Source organism: Erinaceus europaeus, chromosome 13 (assembly GCF_950295315.1).
Source record: "Erinaceus europaeus chromosome 13, mEriEur2.1, whole genome shotgun sequence".
Lineage (NCBI taxonomy): Eukaryota > Metazoa > Chordata > Mammalia > Eulipotyphla > Erinaceidae > Erinaceus > Erinaceus europaeus.
This window is the reverse complement of record NC_080174.1, coordinates 21,614,531-21,635,852: the sequence shown is the minus strand read 5'-3', so window position 1 is coordinate 21,635,852 and position 21,322 is coordinate 21,614,531. Positions and strand designations below refer to the sequence as shown.

Here is a 21,322-nt window from a genome sequence, read left to right as displayed (position 1 = left end):
GATCTGGGTTCCCACCTTTTTTTAAGTTAAAAATTTTATTTCTTATTAATTGTTACAAAATTGTAAGAGTACAATGTATGCTTCTACACCACACCTACCACCAGAGTTCACTCACTTCCCATCTCGAAAAGATAACCACCATAGTTCTTATAAGTCTTACAAACAGTTTGCTTGCTTCTGTTTTGTTTGGATTTTTTTTTTTTGGGGGGGCAAATTTATGTAAATCAGATCTCTTGATTCCACGTATGAGTGAAACCATCTGGTAGCTGTTTGTCTTCTCTTTACTCATTTTGCTAAGCATAATTAACTTCAGTTCCATCTATTTTCTCCTGTCATCTTTTTTTATTGCCGAGTAGTACTCCATGGAATATATATCCCATAACTTCTTTAGACAGGCATCTGATGATGGGCATTTAGGTTGCTTCTACTCTTTGGCTATTGTGAATCATGCAGCTGTGAACATAGGGGTGCATATGTCCTTTCTAATTGGTGCTAGAGTGTTCACTGGATAAATGTCCAGGAGTGGTACTGCTGGATCATTAGGTACTCCCATTTTCATTTCTTTAAAAGCAAATACATACAGTCTTCCAAAGGGGCTGTCCCAGTTTGCATTCCCACCAGAGAATTTGCTCCACATATCTAACACCTGTCATTTCCTGGTTTATTGATGTAAGCCATTCTGTCAGGTGTGAAATGGTATCTCAGTGTAGTTTTAATTTGCATTTCCCTAATGGTAAGTGAAGTGGAGCATTTCCCCTCCTTTTGGGACTATGAACCAAAATGGGGTTCTTTATTCTTTATGGGGTACAGAAAGTGGCTTCATTCCCTAGTAGGGTAGAGCTCTGGAGAGGTGAGGTTCCAGGACACATTGGTGAGGTTGTCAGCCCAGGGAAGTCAGGATGGAATCATAATAGCATCTGCAATTTGGTGGCTGAAAGGCAGTAAGATATAAAGCAGGACAAAATGCCTAATGAACAGGAACCAAAAAGTGAGAACCAAGAAGATGAGACTAGGAATCTTAGGATGGAAAGAAGCTGGGAAGTCTATTTTAAGTATATTCCTAGGGGTCTATGACTTTCATAGTTTTTGCTTGAGTTTGATAGCTAGTTTGATAGTTTGATAGTTTGGAGTTGCACAAAAATGCCTGAGAAGATGGTTTAAAAGTTGAGAATCAGGCTAGAAGATTGGCTTAGGGCAGAGAGTAGCTCCTAATCTTGAAGAATATCTATGAGTAGAATTAACTGTTAACTCCATCAGCTTGACACAGGAGCCATATATATTTATGTTTAGCACAGGAGCCTGTGTAACACCTCTGAGTCCCTGTCAGTCTGAACTGGCTAGGAACATTCACAGTCACAGCTGGAAACATTCTATGCTGCACTCATTTCTGAACTAGTCTTCTTTATGTGGCAGGGTAGGATGACCCAGCTTTGCTTTGGAAAGTTGGGCTGCCCTTAATATTTCTGGAGTGACTCATGGAGTGCTCATGCTAGTTTTCTTGATGGTAGTGACTGACTCTTCCAGAATATTGAAGACACAAGAATACTCCCTTGTACCTTCTATGAAGTCAATCTCACCCTGATAACCTAAAGCAGACATGGACACACACACACACACACACACACACACACACACACACATTATGAAAACTATTGGTTATAGTGATATTTATTTTTTAGGTGTACAATATTGTAGTTTGGCTTCTGTTTATGCTACACTATGATTTCTTCCAAATATTTCATTTCTTTTTTTTTTTTCCTCCTCCAGGGTTATTGCTGTGCTCGGTGCCTGCACCATGAATCCACCGCTCCTGGAGGCCATTTTTTTCCCCCTTTTGTTGCCCTTGTTGTAGCTTCGTTGTGGTTATTATTATTGCCCTTGTTGACGCAATTCGTTGTTGGATAGGACAGAGAGAAATGGAGAGAGGAGGGGAAGACAGAGAAGGGGAGAGAAAGATAGACACCTGCAGACCTGCTCACCTGCTTGTGAAGCAACCTCCCCCCCAGCAGGTGGGGAGCCGGGGGCTCAAACCGGGATCCTTATGCTGGTTCCTGTGCTTTGCGCCACATGCGCTTAACCCACTGTGCCACCGCCCAACCCCCTAAATATTTCATTTCTATTAGACATCACACAATTAATTCCTTTTTTACCTATTCTGGTCCCTTTCCCCTTTGGTGATCACCATTTTACTGTCACAGTCTATGAAAGTGTTTGCTTTCTGCTTTGTTTACTCAGTTCTTTCATACGTTTAAGTATCTTTTCTTCTTGCAACTGTTTTATACCTCAGTAGCTATACTAAGCTTCCTCCTGTTATTCTCAGTGCTTTCCTGCAATTATTTTATCAAACTTTACTGTGGGCTTTGAGATAGCATAATGGCTATGCAAAAGACTCTCATGCCTGAGGCTCCAAGACCCCAGGTTCAATCCCCAGTGCCACCATAAACCAGAGCTGAGTAATGCTCGGTTGACAAACAAACAAAACTTTACTGCATTGTTTGCTTACACTGGCTTTTCTTCTTATGTCTTCCTTCTTATACTGAATTATCTCTATACTAGTGGTGGTCTGGGGAATCCTCTGTTCTCATTCCTCTGCTGTGCTAGGTGGTAGTGACCACATACTACATCTGAATACTCTGAACCCAACTACCTCTTTCCCTTCCTGTGGAAGCACCCAATAAAGATGCTAAGAACATGCTTAGAATATCAATAAATCAGGGACAAAGCATGTTATTTTGAAAAGAAAATCCTATTGAAAAATATTTTATATAAAAAGATTGAATGAGAAGTACTCAGTTTTTCTTTATTAATGATCACACAACTGTTAGAGAAAATTGAAAGCTTTATAGGAGTCTAAATGAAGACTCATAACAACTATCAAAGGAAGATATGAGGAACACATTTCCCACTCAATTATTAAGTTGACATCAATCACATAGGCATCCAATTTTCAGGTTCAGGTTGATATCTCTCAGAATAGAACAGGAACATTCTCACAAATTTTATTTGCAGTTATATAGAACCAGTTTAATCTTTTACAGTGGAGATCATCTATATTATTAATAGTTAGTCACCAGAATGCTTTCCTTCTGTGTTTCAGCTGGTTTTTAAGCCCTTTAGCGGGAAACAGAGAACATGTTGGTTATTTCCTTAACACCCTGCTTTTCAATTAGTATGTCTTATAGGTTATTGGACTTTATCGTAAATATATTTGTAATCTCAAATTTCCTTTCTAAAACATTGCTTTCTGTCTCTTATTTCATTTTAGACTAAAGGTATGCTTCAGCATAAATTTAATTATAGTGGCATCTATTCCTCTGGAATATCAAAAAGCTGTTAACCATGCTATCAGTGTATTAAAAACACTATCATTTCTGGAAAATTAAACAGATTTAGTGGTCAGGAAATTACCACTTTTCTTCTGTCATTAACATTTTAGAAATGATACTCTTTGCTGTGGTAGGACATGGATTGAGGTCTTAGTATGTTTTAGTGAATATGAGCATACATGGTATATGAGATTGTTACCTCTGTTCCTTCTTTGGGGTTCACAGTAGATCCTGTTGGAACCCCACCTCTATCTCTGTGCCAATAAGGTGCATACATTTACTAGTTGCTGTGGTTTTTAACCATGTTCTCAGTTTCCTATATCCCAGGCAGAAAATTGGAGTAATTTATTTTTAATTTATAAAATGGAGATATTGACAAGACCATAGGATAAGAGGGGTACAATTCCACACAGTTCCTACCACTGCAACTCCCTATCCCACCCCCTGAAAAAACTTTCCTATTCTTTATTGCTTTGAGAGTATGGACCCAGGATCTGTATGGGGTGCAAAAGGTGGAAAGTCTGGCTTCTGTAATTGCTTTCTTGCTGAACATGGGCATTGGCAGGTTGATACATACTCCTAGCCTGTCTGTCTCTCTCTCCCTAGTTGGGGCAGGGTTTGGAGATACAGGGCTCCAGGACACATTTGGTGGGGTTGTCTATACAGGGAAGTCTAGTTGGCATCATGGTTGTATCTGGAACCTGGTGGCTGAAATAGAGTTAAGATATATCAAATTGTTGACTAATCATGAACCTAAAAGCAAGGATATTGCAGATGAAGATTTGAGGTTTCCGTTTTGGGAAAAGCTAGTAGATCTATCTTAGGTATATTCCAAGGGGCCATAACTTTACTAGTTTTTGCCTGACACTGACAGCTAACATACAGGTGGACCCACGGTATTGCCTAGGGAGCTGGTTGTCATAGTTGGAAAAAGGACTATGTATTTGTAATTCTTATTTTATCTGACAAGGTTAGCTTTGGAGTGATTGAGGGACATGTAATATGAGGTAGGTAAGGAGAGTGTCTAGGTCTAAGTAGAAACTATTTTTTAAGTGCTTTATGGTATCTTTTTCAGGTCTTTTTAATTGCTGCATTTATTGTCTCACTGCAAACTATTGTACACTATTGCTTTCAGGTGTATATTTTCTCCTAACATATGGATACATGTGTACAGAAGCCCTGGTCTATATCTAGGTTTTGAGGCCTTGTTAAAGAGTGCACCACCTGTAATGGGAGCAGGGAGTTCCATGAGCTAGGAAAGATCTCACCAGAGTAATAAGGCTGGAAAGTTGACATTCCACACCTGACTTGTTTGGATATAATCCGATGTGAACCATGCTGAGGTGGTACTGGTTGTATTGAATAGGTTGGGATTAGAAGATGCAGTATCAATTGGTATGAATTGGAAGAAACATACTAGAAAGCGAGCCTCACCCCAGGGATTCCAGGACAGGGAGAAATATGGGTTTTGTAGAGAATGCAGAAGGTTCCTGTTGTCTTTGGGTTTAAGAAGGCAATAGATAGTTATTGATATAACCAAATTTATTGACAATTGGGTTCACTTTGAAAATCTCATTGTTAGGATTTGCTCTATAGCACAACACCTCAGCATAGTTTATGTGCTTTAATGCTATTTACATATAGCTGTATCTTATAAAGTTATGCCAACAGTTGCTTCTGTTTTCCCTGGTCTAAGCTTATAGGAGATTTAATATTTCAAAGCACAAGTCATTATTAGAGATGTATTAAAAGTTTGAGCCCACTGTTAAAATTCAATCTGATTACCAATCTGATTACCATCTTAAGTGTTTAGATTGAAGGCATATAGACTCAGAGCTATGGTCTATGCATCAAAAAGTTTGAGACATTCAATCCATTTTTCCTCTCTCATTTTAATTAGTGATTTGTGAGACTTTGAATTCATAGGAGTGTATATTAACACCATTCTTACCACCAAAGTTCTGTGTCCCTCTCCCTTCCCAACCCCCAATAAGCTGAACATCTATCCTCAACCCAGAGATTTTTACTTTGGTGCCATACTTCAAACTCAGTCAGATTATGCTTTGAGTTTCCCTTTTGTCTTTGTCTTTCTGACTTATCTCACTTAACATAATTCCTTCTAGCTCCACTCAAGATGGGTCAGAGAAGGTGGGTTCCTTATTTTTAATAGCTGTGTAGTGTAAATATACCACAGCTTTCTCAGTCATTCATATGTTGTTGGGCACAGGTTTTAGCTATTATGAATTGTGCTTCCAGGTTTTAGCTATTATAAATTATGCAAACATCTATATCTGAGAAGTTCATGCATTTGCTTTCTGCTAGAAAAGAGATATGAACCCATTGTTCCACTTTTCCTTTTATATCTTAAACAAATGCCTTTCATTTGAACACTAATCATATTTAGAGGGTGGGACAGTTGGGAAAATATTGTTACTATCTTTGGTTAAATATAAGAGAATCTAGAACAAAATGGAGAGAGGCTGACAAGAAGGGGATGGGGAGGAGGGTAATGCTATCTGACAAAAGAATACACTATTCAGTAAAAAGTCTCTATTGGGTATGGATAGACTTGCCAATGCCCATGTCCAGCAGACAAGCAATTACAGAAGCCAGAACTCCCACTATATGCACTACAAAAAGAATTTGGTCCATACTCCAAGAGGAGTAAAAGATAGGGAAAGTTAACCAGAGGGCTTTGTACCCCTGGTCCATCAGGATCTGGTATTTCAACATCTCAATATTTGTCACCAGAAATCTTGTTTTTATACCATCAATGAAAAGGAAGCACATCTGGAAAATGCCAGAGAAGCTAGGCACTGTTTCTCTTATCTGAGAGAGAAGAGGAAAAAAGGAAAGACACTTGGAAGTAGTAAGAAGTATAGGGGTGACTTAGAAAAGAAGTGTATGCAAGACCATTGGAAAACAATGGGAAAAATAGATATAGGTAGATAATAATAGACTCAGCCCATATCTGACCTTGGGAGAACTACAGCAGTTTCCAGTGGAGGAGAGACACGGAACTCTATTATCTTACAATTTTGTGAATCAATATAAAAAAAAGTCTTTGAACAAAAAAATGAAAAATTATATAAAGCAAAACAAAATAAAACTGTCTATCCATTCTAGTAAGTACATTTAACCAAATATGAATCCATCTCTGTATAAAAACTGGAAAGAAGGAATTGTTTGGCATACTGAACATGCCTGATTTAAGTTGGCATAAATATTTCATATCAGTGCTCTGGATTAAACAACAAAAATATTGATAATATAAATTAAACAAGCCTAGAGCTAGTTTGATGAATGAAGCTCATTTTGTATAAAGTAAAATGAAATTGCATATTTTATAAAATTATATGTAATTAAGTTTGTTTAGATTTTAAAGAGATGGATATTTTTAAAATATTAAACATATCAACAGCTGTTTGACACTGATTTAATTAGTAAGAAGAAGTTTGTAATATAAAAGGAAATTTAATTGTTCAAATTACAGGTTAGTGTGCCAATGGAGTTTAAGCATGACACCAAGAAGTGTGAATTATGAAAATAAAAGCAAATGGGAAAATATACTTGCGCACTGCTTTTCAGACAAGTGACTTCATATCAAATATCTGTTAAGAACTCATACAACTCAACAAAAAGAAAAAGAACCACCCAATAGAAAAGTAGGTGGAAGATATGAATAGAAAGTTTTCTAAAGAAGAGATACTCACAGGTGGTGAAGCAGGTCTGCAGGTATCTTTTTCTCCCCCTCTCTGTCTTCCCTTCCTCTTTTGATTTCTCTCTGTCCTGTCCAACAACGACAGCAACAACAACAACAATAATAACAACAACTGTTATGGTAAACAACAAGGGCAACAAAAGGGAAAAAAAAGAGCTTAAAAAATGAGATACACATGACACACAATCAGATGCAGAAATGCTTCATTTCAGTCATCATTAATGAAATGCACATTAAACCCACATTGAGATTCCACTTCACACCTCTGAAAATGGGATTCATCGACCAAACAAGAGAAGGTGTTGGAGAGGATGTGGAGAGAGAAAGAGGAACTCTACTACACTGCTGGTGGGAATGCAAATTGGTTTGGTCATTATGGAGCACAGTACAGAGAATCCTTAAATAAATACAAATGGAAATAGCTTATGACCCAGCAATTCCACTCCTAGGCATTTACCCAAAAGATATAATAACACTGTTTAGAAGAGGTGTGCACAGTCCTATGCATGAGCATAGTGTTAATAGTGGCACTATAAATAAGATCCAAAATTTGGAAACAACCAAAATACCTCTCAGCAGAAGACAGGATAAATAAATTATGGGATATATACTTAATAAAGTATTGCTCAGCAATAAAAATATGATATTATGTTCTTTGGGATAAAATGGATGAAATTAGATAAGATTCTGCTTAGTAAAGCAAGTAAGGAGGTAAAGGACAACTACAGGATGATCTCACTCACATGCAGGATATAGAGAATTGATCACATGAGTGTGAAAAAAATCAACTCATATCTAAGACTGTGGGAAAACTATAGTGGTTATCTGAGCGGGTGGGGACACAGACCCTTGGTGAAGGGAGTGGTGAGAAATTATACTCCTAATTAAAAAAAAACATAGAAAACTGAGTAATGTTATACTTGTACCAACAACTGTCTTTAATGTAAATCATTAATCCCCTTAATACAACAATAAAAAAAAGAAAGAAAAAAATAGCCAATCTGCAGACTGTAAGACTTTGTATGAAATATAATAGTTATTGTTGGGGAGTAGGGACACAGATCTCTAGAAGTAGGTTTAGTGTGGAATTAGACCCTGTAATCTTATAATCTGGTAAACCACTAATAAAAAATAAAAACACAACACAGGACATCTTGTCTTATTTAAGGAAAACAAGCATATTTTAAAGTTAACATACATTGAGCAAAATAAAAGTTAAAACTTCCATTTAACTAAATGCTCATTGAAGAAATATATCTATATATCTGTTTCTTTTTCTTTTTCTTTTTACTTAAAAAAGGAGACATTAACAAAACTGTAGGATAGGAGGGCTACAACTCTACACAATTCCCACCACCAGATCTCCGTATCCCATGCCCTCCCCTGATAGCTATCCCATTCTTTATCCCTTTGGGAGTATGGACCCAACGTCATTGTGGATTGCAGAAGGTAGAACGTCTGACTTCTGTAATTGCTTGCCCGCTGAACATGGGCGTTGACTGGTCAATCCATACTCCCATCTTCTTTCCCTAGTGAGCAAAGGCTCTGGGGAAGTGGAGCTCCAGGACACATTGGTGGGATCGTCTGTCCAGCGAAGTCTGGTCGGCATCATGCTGGCATCTGGAACCTGGTGGTTGAAGTCTCTGGACACAGTCTGAAGTGAAGCATGGTGAGGTGGCACTCGTTGTGTCGATTAGGTTGGGACTGGTGGATTCAATATTATTTGGTATGAATTGAGAGAAGCATGCAGGAAAGTGAGCCCCACCCTAAGGTTCCAGGACTGGGGGAAATATAGGCTCTATAGTAGAAATGTGAGGTTCCAGCTGTCTTAGGGTTCAAGAAGACAATAGATAATTATTGTTATCATCACATTATTTGGTAATTGGGTTAACTTTGAAAAGTCCCTTTGTTTGGATTTGCTGTATAATACCCAATATCTTGTATATAGCTGTGCCACTGGTTGCTTCTGTTCTCCCTGATCTAGGCTTTTGCGAGTCGACATATCGAATACTCAGCCTATGTATTAAAAAGATTCAGTCTGTGCTTTAAAAATTTTGAGACATATGATTAATTTTCCCCTCTCATATTAATTAAATAGTGATTTATATGACTACAAGTTAATAGGAGTGTGCATGAACACTATTCCCACCACCAAAAGACTGTGTCCCATCCACCCCCCCCCCAACCCCAGCTTCCCCAGGAGGTGGGGGTGGATGGGTGGGATGGCACACTATGTATCTATTTCTTTTCTTTTCTTTTTTTTTAAATTTTTTATTTAAGAAAGGATTAGTGAACAAAAGCATAAGGTAGGAGGGGTACAACTCCACACAATTCCCAACACCCAATCCCCATAACCCACCCCCTCCCCTGATAGCTTTCCCATTCTCTATCCCTCTGGGAGCATGGACCCAGGGTCATTGAGGGATGCAGAAGGTAGAAGGTCTGGCTTCTGTAATTGCTTCCCCGCTGAACATGGGCGTTGACTGGTCGGTCCATACCCCCAGTCTGCCTCTCTCTTTCCCTAGTAGGGTGTGACTCTGGGGAAGCTGAGCTCCAGGACACATTGGTGGGGTCTTCAATCCAGGGAAGCCTGGCCAGCATCCTGGTGGCATCTGGAACCTGATGATTGAAAACAGAGTTAACATATGAAGCCAAACAATTTGTTGAGCAATCATGGATCCCAAGCTTGGAATAGTGGAGAGGAAATGTTAGGGAGGTACTCACTGCAAACTCTAGTGTAGTCCTGCTTTCAGGTATATATTTTGCAGTAGTTTATGGATACGTGTGCACATAAGCTCTCTCTCACAGAAACTGGTGTATATCTAGGTTATGGGACTTTGTTAGAAAGTGAACTACCTGAGATGAAATTAGAGTGTACTATTAAAGGAAAGGTCTCACCCGAGTAATGAAGCTGAAGGGTTGTCATTCCACACGTGAAGTCTCTGGATACATTCTGAGGTGAAGCATGTTGAGGTAGCAATCGTTGCTTTGGTTAGGTTGTTATCGGCAGATGCAATGTTATTTGGTTTGGATTGGGAGATGCATACGGGAAAGTGGGCCCTATCCAAGGGTTCCAGGACTGGGGGAAGTAGGGGCTCTATAGTGAAGATGTGAGGTTCCTGCTGTCTTAGGGTTCAAAAAGACACTCAATAGTTAATATTATCATCACATTATTTGTTAATTGGGTTAACTTTGAAAAGACCCTTTGTTATGGTTTGCTGGACAGTACCCAGTATCTTGTATATAGCTGTGCTATTGGAAGCTTCTAATCTACTTGGTCTAGGCTTTTGAGAGAGTCCGCATATCAAATACATAGCCTATATATTAAAAAGATTCAGTTTGTGTTTTGAGAAACTTTGAGACATACAATTGATTTCCCCCTCTCATATTAATTAGCTACTGATTTATATGTCTACATTTTGCTAGGAGTGTACATAAACACCATTCCCACCACCAAAGGACTGTGACCCATCCCTCCCGCCCACTCCCACCCCCCACTGGCCCAGGAAGCTACATGCCTACCCCTCACCACTGGGTTTTTACTTTGGTGCCCTACTTACAATTTGATCAGGTCCTGCTTTTAGTTTCCCTTTCAGATCTTCTTAGTCAGCTTCTGTTGATGAGTGGGATCATCCCATACTCATCTTTATCTTTCTGACTTAGTTCACTTAACATAATTCCTTCTAGCTCTGTCCAAGATGGGTCAGAGAAGGTGGGTTCATTGTTCTTGATAGCTGCATAGTATTCCATTGTGTATATATACCACAGCTTTCTCAGCCACTCATCTGTTGTTGGGCACCTGGGTTGCTTCCAGGTTTTTGCTATTATGAATTGTGCTGCTATGAACATAGGAGTACACACCTCTTTTTGGTTGGGTGTGTATCTATTTCTTAATGATAGATATTTTTCAACATTGTCACTCAAAGTGCAGGTCTATTCCATAGGATTCTTTTTATTATCAATTGCAAATGCCTTTGGTCTCTTTATACCCTTTTCATATTCAATTATGGGGGTGCATATTTCAAAGTCCAATTTATTGAATGAATTTGTTCTTCATACAAATCTTTGATTTCTTATTTAAATACATAGTTTCCTCTATTGATCTAGCCTCATTTATTCCTCAAGATGAATTCTTAAAAAGGAATTTATTTTTATTCTTATTCATAGGAAACTCCAGATCATTCTAGAAATTCTTCTCTTATCGGGGACTCTTTCTATCTCAGTAGCACCTATTCCACTGTTCCTTTCATTTATTCACGCCTTTCCTATATATTGTACTTTGGCTTTTACTGAATGTATCAGTAGTAATTATACATAAGTAAATTAATAAAGTAATACATTTAACTTAACAAAATCATCAGGTTTTAAGATAATGATACTTAGTGTTGGCAAAGGCACAATGCCTCAAATGTTGAGAGTATTATTTGGAATAAATATTTTGTTCAAAGGAACTATATCCCTAGTAGCCAGTGTAATGTGTGGCATAATTCATACTTAATACAAATTTATTGAAATGTTATGCATGTACAAACTACTGTATTTACTGTTGAATGTAAAACATTAGTTCCCCAATAAAAAATTAAAAAAAAAACAAATATAAAAAAAGGGTCATGAATACACTTCAAATGTTTTCTTCAAAGAATCTTTTAGAAAGGATACTACTGTGCTGGTCTAGACTATATGGATAGAAGTCGTTCCATGACTACAAGTTAATAGGAGTGTACATAAACACCATTCCCACCACCAAAAGACTGTGTCCCATCCCATCCTCCCCCCCCCCACCCTCACCCTTAACCCAGAGATTTTTACTTTGGTGCCATACTCCAAATTCAGTCAAATCCTGCTTTGAGTTTCCCTCTCTGTTCTTTTTCAACTTAGGTTTAAGAATGAGGTCATCCCATACTTGTCTTTATCTTTCTGACTTAGCTCACTTAACATAATTTCTTCTAGCTCCATCCAGGATGGTTCAGAGAAGATGGGCTTGTTGTTCTTAATAGCTGTGTAGCAGTCCATTGTGTATATATACCACAGCTTTCTCAGCCTTTCATCTGTTGTTGGGCATCTGGGTTGCTTCCAGGTTTTAGCTATTATGAATTGAGCTACTATGAAGAGACGTGTACACATATCTTTTTGGTTGGGTATTATGGAGTCGTTGGGGTATATCCCTAGGAGAGGAATTACTGGGTAAAACAAACAAACAAAACCAAAACAAAACAGAAACTAGGATAGTCATGGGCTCTTTGGAATATAAATAAAATAGGACTACTAACTATCTGCAAAACGAAGACCCCCCCCCCAACTCTTCATATGAACCATTCCAGCTTTTAGGTTCATGATTAGTCAACACTTTGTTTGGCTTTGTATGTTAGCTCTTTTTTCAGCCACCAGGTTCCAGATGCTACCATGATGCCAACCGGACTTCCCTGGGCAGACGACCCCACCAATGTGTCCTGGAGTCCCATTTCCCCAGAGCCCCGCCCCACTAGGGAAAGAGAGAGGCAGGCTGGGAGTATGGATCGACCTGCCAATGCTGATGTTTAGCTGGGAAGCAATTACAGAAGCCAGACCTTCCTCCTTCTGCACCCCATAATGACTCTGGCTCCATATTCTCAGAGGGATATAAAAAATATGGATTTTTTGAATAAATAAACTTTTTTAAAACATTTATTTTTATAATATTTATCTATATATTCCCTTTTGTTGCCTTTGTTGTTTTATTGTTGTAATTATTGTTGTTGTTGTTGTTGGATAGGACAGAGAGAAATGAAGAGAGAAGGGGAAGACAGAGAGGGGGAGACACCTGCAGACCTGCTTTATCACCTGTGAAGTGACTCCCCTGCAGGTGGGGAGCCAGGGGGTAGAACCAGAATCCTTACCCCCATCCTTGTGCTTTGCGCCACCTGCGCTTAACTCGCTGTGCTACTGCCGACTCCCGAATAAATAAACTTTTATATAAATCTCTGGCAAAATGCATTAAAAGTTTTGACATTTCTTAAAAATTTGAGTTCATTCCATTTTACAACTGTGTAAAGAAAACATTTTTTCATGTTCTTTAGAAACCAATTATTCTCAAGCAAATGTAGGAAACAACGAAGACAGAAGATGAATTCTCATTGAATTTATGTCATTTGGTAATGTTGCAGAATACAATTAGTTATGGCATAGACAGCAACTTTGTTTAATTATTACTGTTCTGATATATGTATTACAACGTAGGCGAGTAAATTCAATTTTCTACAGCAAACATTCAATTAAATACAATTCACTATAACAAACTATAGTGAGTAAATTCAGTTTTGTATAACAAATATGTAAAACCAGATTTGAGGTATTCATAGCCTCAAAGACAGTTGTTGTATTCATAGGTAATGGTAAAGAATCTTTTACTTTAAAGAAGACTGAAGAAAAAAATTTCTCATCTGAACCAAACACTTATCTTTGATTTTATGATGACCAGGTACAAAGCATGCATAGAGCTAATGGATTTTCCACCCAGTCTCCTAATGCTCTCTTCTTGGGATATTCTTGGTATATGATTTATGAAATTATTCAACCTCTTTCTTTCAGAACAGAATGGATTGCCTACCCCCCATATTTTATATACTCAAATGCCTTTGCTCTTTTAAGATTTCTCATTAAATATTCTAGTTATCTTATGACCTAAGGTTTTTCGTGAAGTTGCAGATAAGGCCAGAATCAAAGTCTGAATTTTTTTATTTTATCATTTTACAATCTGGAATATAATTTAAAATTGACCTGCAATTATATTCATCACAGCATTGTTTGTGATAGTCAAAATGGAAAGTAATTAAAATACTGAAACAGAAAAATATGGCTACATAAAATATGATACATCCATGTTGGAATGCTCTGAAAGAAAACAAGCACATTCAAAGGGTGCTTATAAAATATTTAGAGACACAAGGACAAGTTATTATATAAGGCTAAGGGCATAAAACAGTGTACAGAGTTGTAGCTTTAGTGATCTCCATTTTGGTTTATTCAGATAAAAACAATGGACATTAAATTAATAATAGTGATTATCTCAGGCTCGAGATTAATATGAAGGCTCTTTATTTTCTTTTACTTTTTACATATTGCACAATGTCTATATTAATATTATAATGTTTTTAGAACCATAAGTTTATGAATGTCTTTTCTATATTCACAATAATGTGTTTATCTTAGATGTATAAGTTAGAACTAGTAATAGAAGATGTGAAACTAGGATCCCCCAAATAACTATGAGCAACAATAATTTTCTTTTTAATACTTTTTTATTATTGTTAAACCATATTTATTATCGGAGAGACATAGAGAAATTGAGGGTGAAGGGGAGGTGGAGAGGAGGAGAGACAGAGAGACACCTGCAGCTCTACTTCACCACTTGTGAAGGTTTCCCCCTGCAGGTGGGGACCAGGGACTTGAACCTTGGTCCTTGCACACTGTAATGTGTACACTTCACCAGGTGCACCACTGCTTGACCCGCGATAATAATTTTCCACTCAGAAAGATGAGAACTTTCTGGGAAGAGAAGTGAGAAAAGAAAAAGAATGAAGGGGACAGGGCCACTGGAACCAGGAGGCAAGAATCTCACCCAGGAACATATGATTAATATTTTTCAAATATTTTTGATAAAGGGAGCTGTGGAAAAAGTCAACGTTCTTAGATTTGGCTGTGATAATGCTCAGGTTTTTGAAGAAACAGTTTCACTGAAGTGGTATAAGCTACAGACTGTATTGGGAGTAGAGATGAAACTGAGCAATGAAGAATAGAGGAATTGATACAGTGATTCCTATGAATGTTCACAGAAACAAACAAACAAAAAAAGCAAGGGGACAGAAAGGCATAGTTGGGGGCCGGGTGGTGGCACACCCGGTCACGCACACATGTTACAGCGCTCAAGGAACTGGCTTCAACCCCCAGTCCCCACCTGTAGGGGGAAAGTTTTGTGAGTAGTGAAGCAGTGTTTCAGGTGTCTCTCTGTCTCTCTCCCTCTCTGTCTCCCACTACCCTCTCAATTTCTGGCTTTTTCTATCTAATAAAAAAAAGATAATAATAATAAAAAAGGGCAGACAGTTTAGAATTGGAGACATTTTTATTTTATTTTATTTTATTTTATTTAAGAAAGGATTAATTAACAAAACCATAGGGTAGGAGGGGTACAACTCCACACAATTCCCACCACCCAATCTCCATATCCTACCCCCTCCCCTGATAGCTTTCCCATTCTCTATCCCTCTGGGAGCATGGACCCAGGGTCATTGAGGGTTGCAGAAGGTAGAAGGTCTGGCTTCTGTAATTTCTTCCCCGCTGAACATGGGCATTGACTGGTCGGTCCATACCCCCAGTCTGCCTCTCTCTTTCCCTAGTAGGGTGTGTCTCTGGGGAAGCTGAGCTCCAGGACACATTGGTGGGGTCTTCAATCCAGGGAAGCCTGGCCCGCATCCTGGTGGCATCTGGAACCTGGTGATTGAAAAGAGAGTTAACATACGAAGCCAAACAAATTGTTGAGCAATCATGGACCCAAAGCCTGGAATAGTGGAGAGGAAGTGTTGGGGGGATACTCACTGCAAACTCTAGTGTACTTCTGCTTTCAGGTATATATTTTGCAGTAGTTTATGGATACGTGTGAACATGTGCTCTCTCTCACAGAAACTGGTGTATATCTAGGTTATGGGACTTTGTTAGAAAGTGAACCACCTGAGATGGAATTAGAGTATACTATGAAAGGAAATATAAACATGTTAAAAATAGCTGAAGGCAGAAACCAACAAGGTAGTAAAGTTGATGAAAAAGAGAACTAAGAGACGAGTACTGGGCATCAATAGAAGATAAGAAATAATAACAGATTAAACAAACGTCTTGTGTAGAGCAAGATTAATTCACCTTTTAAAACAGAAGGAAAACTGATAATGAGACAAAGGCATTTTTTAAGTCAAAAAAAGTTAAAAATTAAGAGGTCTTATAGCAGAGAAACTTTGTTATCTCAGATATCAGTCAGTCATCAGACTGAATCAAGAGACAAATTTGGAAAACCAAGGAGTGGACACTTACAGGTCCATTAGCTTTACATAAAGAGGTTACCAGGAGAAAAGGCAATGTAAATGGAAGAAAATGATTTTTATATAAGACAATTTGAAAATTATGAAAAGGAAGTTTATGTGTTAATGTCTGTAGATTCCCCCCCATATAATCTTTACTAGAATCTTTGTGTTATTATACTGAAACAGACAATGCCAAGTGCACTAATAACCAACTTGTTTAACAAAAATCTGATGACTTTTAGTTTATCTGTGATTTCCAAAGCATCTTTTAAATTCATATTTTGTCCATATTTAGGTGTTTATAAAGCCAATTTATATGCTAAGCTTTTTTGTCGGTTGAACTTCCAAATGTATTCAGGCTAACATTGTGGAAATTTATAGCTTGTCAAGCAGCCTGGGAATACCTTCCTTTAATGAAATCGATGATATTCATCTAATGTTATGATTCCCTCTCTTTCTGAAAACACCCATATTTTTTCAACTCATTTCTCTATTGGTTATCCAAAAGAGAAGTTGAAAATTGTCCCCAAAGGGATTTACAGAGTTATCACTTAAATCATTCGTTTTTTTTTCTCCCTGAATTACATAATACATGCTAAGCTTACAAACTTCTGTTCTTATGGACAATAGAAACACTGCTGATTTGCTTCATTTTTTTATGGTGCCAAGACAGATGGCATAAAATCTCTTTAATTTGAGCAATAATCCTGTTTCTCATAGATTTTTCACATATCATCCAAGCTTAAGGATAGTAACTACCTACTTCTTCAAACAGCTATCACTCAAAGAAAACCCCTTGTAATTTCTGGGGGGTGGGCATGGATAATTTTCCAACTAAAATAACATTTGAGGTAGTCGGGAGGTAGCACAGCGGATTAGGGGCGTGTAGCACAAAACGCGAGGAGGCTGAAGGTTCCATTTTCTAGTCCCGGACTCCCCACCTGCAGGGGAGTCACTTCACCCGCGGTGAAGCAGGTCTGCAGGTGTCTATATTTCTCTCCTCCTTGCTGTCTTCCCCTCCTCTCTCCATTTCTCTCTGTCCTATCCAACATAACGACATCAATAATAACTACAAAAAAAAAAACAAGGGCAACAAAAGAGAATAAATAAATATAAAAAATTAAACAAACAAACAAACATTTGAGGGACCAGGTGGTGGTGCACTTGGTTGAATGTACATGTTTCCACTCAAGACTCCTGGTCCTCACGTGGGAAAGTGGTGAAGCAGTGCTGCAGGTGTTTCTCTTTTTCTCTCCTCTGTCTTTCCTCCCTTCTCTGTTTCTTTCTGTCTCTACCCAATACATGAATGAATAAATACTTATAAATATTAAAAACACATTTGAAATATCTGAAAAATCATAACACTACTATACCTTTCATATTTCTATAAAAATGTTTTGTTCAATCATGTAAGGATTTATCAAGTTTAAGCATACCTCTTACTTCCAGTGAGATTAATTTCATAAAAATTTACCCTTGGAGGTTGTTTCACTGCTACTTTGAAGGTGGAAATCGAAAATCTCTATGAACAAACAAGTTTCATGTTCTAAAGGGACCCTGTGATGCTTCTCTCCTTCCTAAAGAACATAATATGGTATCAGAGGCATTTCTCAGTGCCCTAGGCAAGACCTTCACATATTGCAATGAGTTCAGCTTTTTGTAATGCAGAATGAAAATAAAGCCTGATGCAGAGAATGATTTTGGGTAGCTGAAGCAGTTTCTTCAAAGCGAAGCACATATTACTAAGTCTGTGATATAATACCACATCTATAATAATTAGACACTCACCCAGAAAAAGAGGAGGGAATATCTATAGTGTTGCATATATCAAACTAGTTTTCTCAAACTAAAAGGAGTAATTCAATTGTACTTAATAATGTGTGCTCCTTGTTGCCAGCTAATTTTTTACTTTTTTTTGTGAATAAATGTCCATTAAATATTTATTGTCAATTATCTGCTCTGGATTCAACAATTAATTGAGGTCTATGTACTTATTATCATTAACCTTCTAATCTGTACCTCTCTATGCTTTTTTAGTTTTATTGTACACTGAGATTTTTCAAATTAAATGTAATATAGTGTTGTACAGTCAGTGGTCATTATTTTGTAGATTTAAGATGTTATTTATTTATTTGGATCCCAATTAATTATTTACTTTGCTTCATTGTCATTGCTCACTGCAAATTTACCCAATTTGATGTGTTTAGCCACCTCTGAATCTATCATAATAATTATTTTTTGGTTTTTCTATGATTAAAAATTAGCATACATGCTTCAAAAAGAATCAAAAATATTCTGCAATCTTTGTTACACCAACCTAAATTTGTATGTTGAAGTAGCTAACTGCTTTTTCAAAACCATTTTTCCGCCTAGAATTACATTTTTTTTACAGTTTTTCTCAGTGATTGCCTGTTTCTTCCTACTGAAAATATTTATCATGATTCTTTATCCACATGATGTTCTTTTTTCACATCTGGAGTTCCACTTTTGGGCAATCCATTCCTGGGAATCAGGTTGATGATTATAACAGAAAAACGCACTGGTATAATTCCCCTGTGAATGGTCATTCGGAGATTCTAACCAATCTCATTTTTCCTCTCTTTCTTTGATAAGTGGAGAGTTTGATAGTCTCCTACATATCTCTGAACTTAGGAGGGGAACACTCAACTTTTCCTTCACAGAGAGAGACAACTGATTTTTCACTAGTAGTGAACCATGTTTCCTTCTGATGATCTTGCCTTGCCAAGTCCTTCTGTGATTTTCTAGTTGCTTTTGGTAGTGTATTCACTTAAATCACTTTTTAGCCCTGGGATCCAAAGACTGTCTTACTGAATAGTCACCTGAAACAATAACTCCACAATGTGAGGTGACAGCTCTTAGTTTTCTGGGCTCCAGTTTTCATTTGTACATGACCTCCAATTTTCTGTCTATAACCGCACAATACTTGTTCCCTCTAAACTTCACTTTCTGTTGTTAAATGTCATTTTTGGCCACATATAACTTCCCTCACTTTAGATTCTGGAATAAATGTCTTTTCAGTGTCATGACTTTGTATTTTTGTCACTTAAAACAACAACAACAACAACAACAACAACAACTTTTTGGGTGACATGATCAAAATGATGAAATAGATTGTTTCTGACTGCAGTCTTCCTCACCAGCTCAGTAAAGAAGCTTGATAGGTAAGATACTGTTGTGAAAATTTAACAGCCTGGAGAAAGGTCCCCACCCCTAGTCCTTCAAACTCCTCAGAAAATACGAATCTGAGATGGAAAACATTAAAGGGGAAAAGTATTAGCTTTTTAAAGAATTTTTATTTATAAAATGGAAATATTGACAAGACCATAGGATAAGAGGGGTATAATTCCACACAATTCCTACCACAAGAACTCCATATCTCATCCCTTCCCTTGATAGAATTCTTTATCCTTCTAGGAGCATGGACCCAGGATCATTATGGGGTGCAGAAGGTGGAAGGTCTGGCTTCTGTAATTGCATCCCTGCTCAACATGGGCACTGGAAGATCGATCCATACTCTCAGCCTGTCTCTCTCTTTCCCTAGTGGGATAAGGGTGTGGGGAGGCAGGGTTCCAGGGCACATTGGTGGGGTCGTCTTCCCAGGGATGTCAGGTTTTCATCATGGTAGCATCTGGACCCTGGTGGCTAAAAAAGAGTTAACATGTAAGACAGAACAAGTTGTTGACTAGTCATGAACATAAAAGCAAGAATATTGAGGATGAAGATTTAGGCTCTCTGTTTTGGAAAAAGCTAGTAGATCTATTACAGGTATATTCCAAGGGGCTCATGGCTTTACAGTTCTTCCCTGAGCCCAGCAGTTAACATGCAGGTGGACCAAAGGTATTGGCTGGGGAGATGGTGTCAGAGTTGGGGATAGGACTAGAAAGCTGGATCAGGAAAGAGAATAGCTCCCAAATATAGGAAAAGTATATAAATATTGTTGACTGTAAACCACATCAATTTGATCTGGGGCCCATATTCAGCACAGAAGCCTATGTGACCTCTGCATCCCTGTAGGTCTGAGCTCACATTCTGTGGTCATGGCTAGGAACATTCCAGGCTGCACTAATTTCAGGACCCATCTTCCACAGGTTGTAGGTAGAGTATGTTGTCCAACCTTTGGAGAATGGAACAGTCCTTATTGTTGTGGTTGTTGATCCACATTGAGGGCAAGGTAAAAAGTAGTAGCTTTGAGAACACCACCCTTCTTTGAGGTTTGTAAAGCACTACAGTAAAAGTCTTCTTGGCCCAAATGTCTCTTCAGTGGGAAAAGGACAATTTAGGGTGAACATCAAACTTTAACATGTGCACTCTACTAGTTGTATCACTGCCTGTACCCTAGTGTCCTCTATTTAGTGTTCATCTTAGTAATAAAGATGACCAGGTTGAGGAGACAGTATAATAGCTATGCACAAAGACTTTCATACCTGAGTCTCCCAAGTCCCAGGTTCAATCCCTAGTACAACCATCAATCAAAGCTGAGCAGTGCTCTGGTCTCTCTCTTTCTGTGTTTATATATTTCCATGTATATATCTACCACTGAAATACAATAAATAAAACATTACAATCATAAATATGACCTTGCACATTTATTTTTTATTTTAGTTAGTGTTTTATAGAATTATAAAACAATAGGGGTATAGTTTCACACCACTCCCACCACCAAAGTTCTGTGTTCCACACATCTCCTCTCAATGGTAACAACCAAGGTTCTCCCAAAGTCAATTCTTTATATTACACTTCTGAGTGAAATCAACCCATAGTTATCCTTCCTTTTTCCTCTTTCCTATCAGAGAAGTGAAATAGTACCTAACTTCCTTAGATATTGCCCAGAATCTCTTCCATTTCAGTGATGGTACAAAGACAAATGTTCTTTGTCATGAAAGTTCTGGGTCCCAGTAGAACTGGAGTTCAGAGCCCTCTGGTCATCTTCCCCTAACATTTCCCTCTCTAGAAGTTCAGACCAAAAATCTTTTTTGGGTGTAGAAGGAAGGAATTTGGTCTTCTGTAATTGCTTCTCTGCTGGACATAGCTGAGTGGATCCATACTCCCAACTTGGCTTTCCCTAGTAGGGTGAGTCTCTGGAGAGGTGAAGTTCTGGGACATGTTGGCACTGACCTTGTACATTTAATTAAATGCTATTTTAAAGGTAGCCACTAGAGAGCATGACTTTTATTCAATGAATGAAGTCCTACTAACTTGAAATATTT

The 21,322-nt window shown here is 37.9% G+C and overlaps 1 pseudogene; it reads left to right on the top strand.

The window, feature by feature from the left end:
- LOC103112518 (E3 SUMO-protein ligase PIAS2-like) overlaps positions 1–14,822 on the top strand; it is an 83,832-nt pseudogene extending 69,010 nt beyond the window's left edge.
- The last annotated feature ends 6,500 nt before the right edge of the window (positions 14,823–21,322 follow it).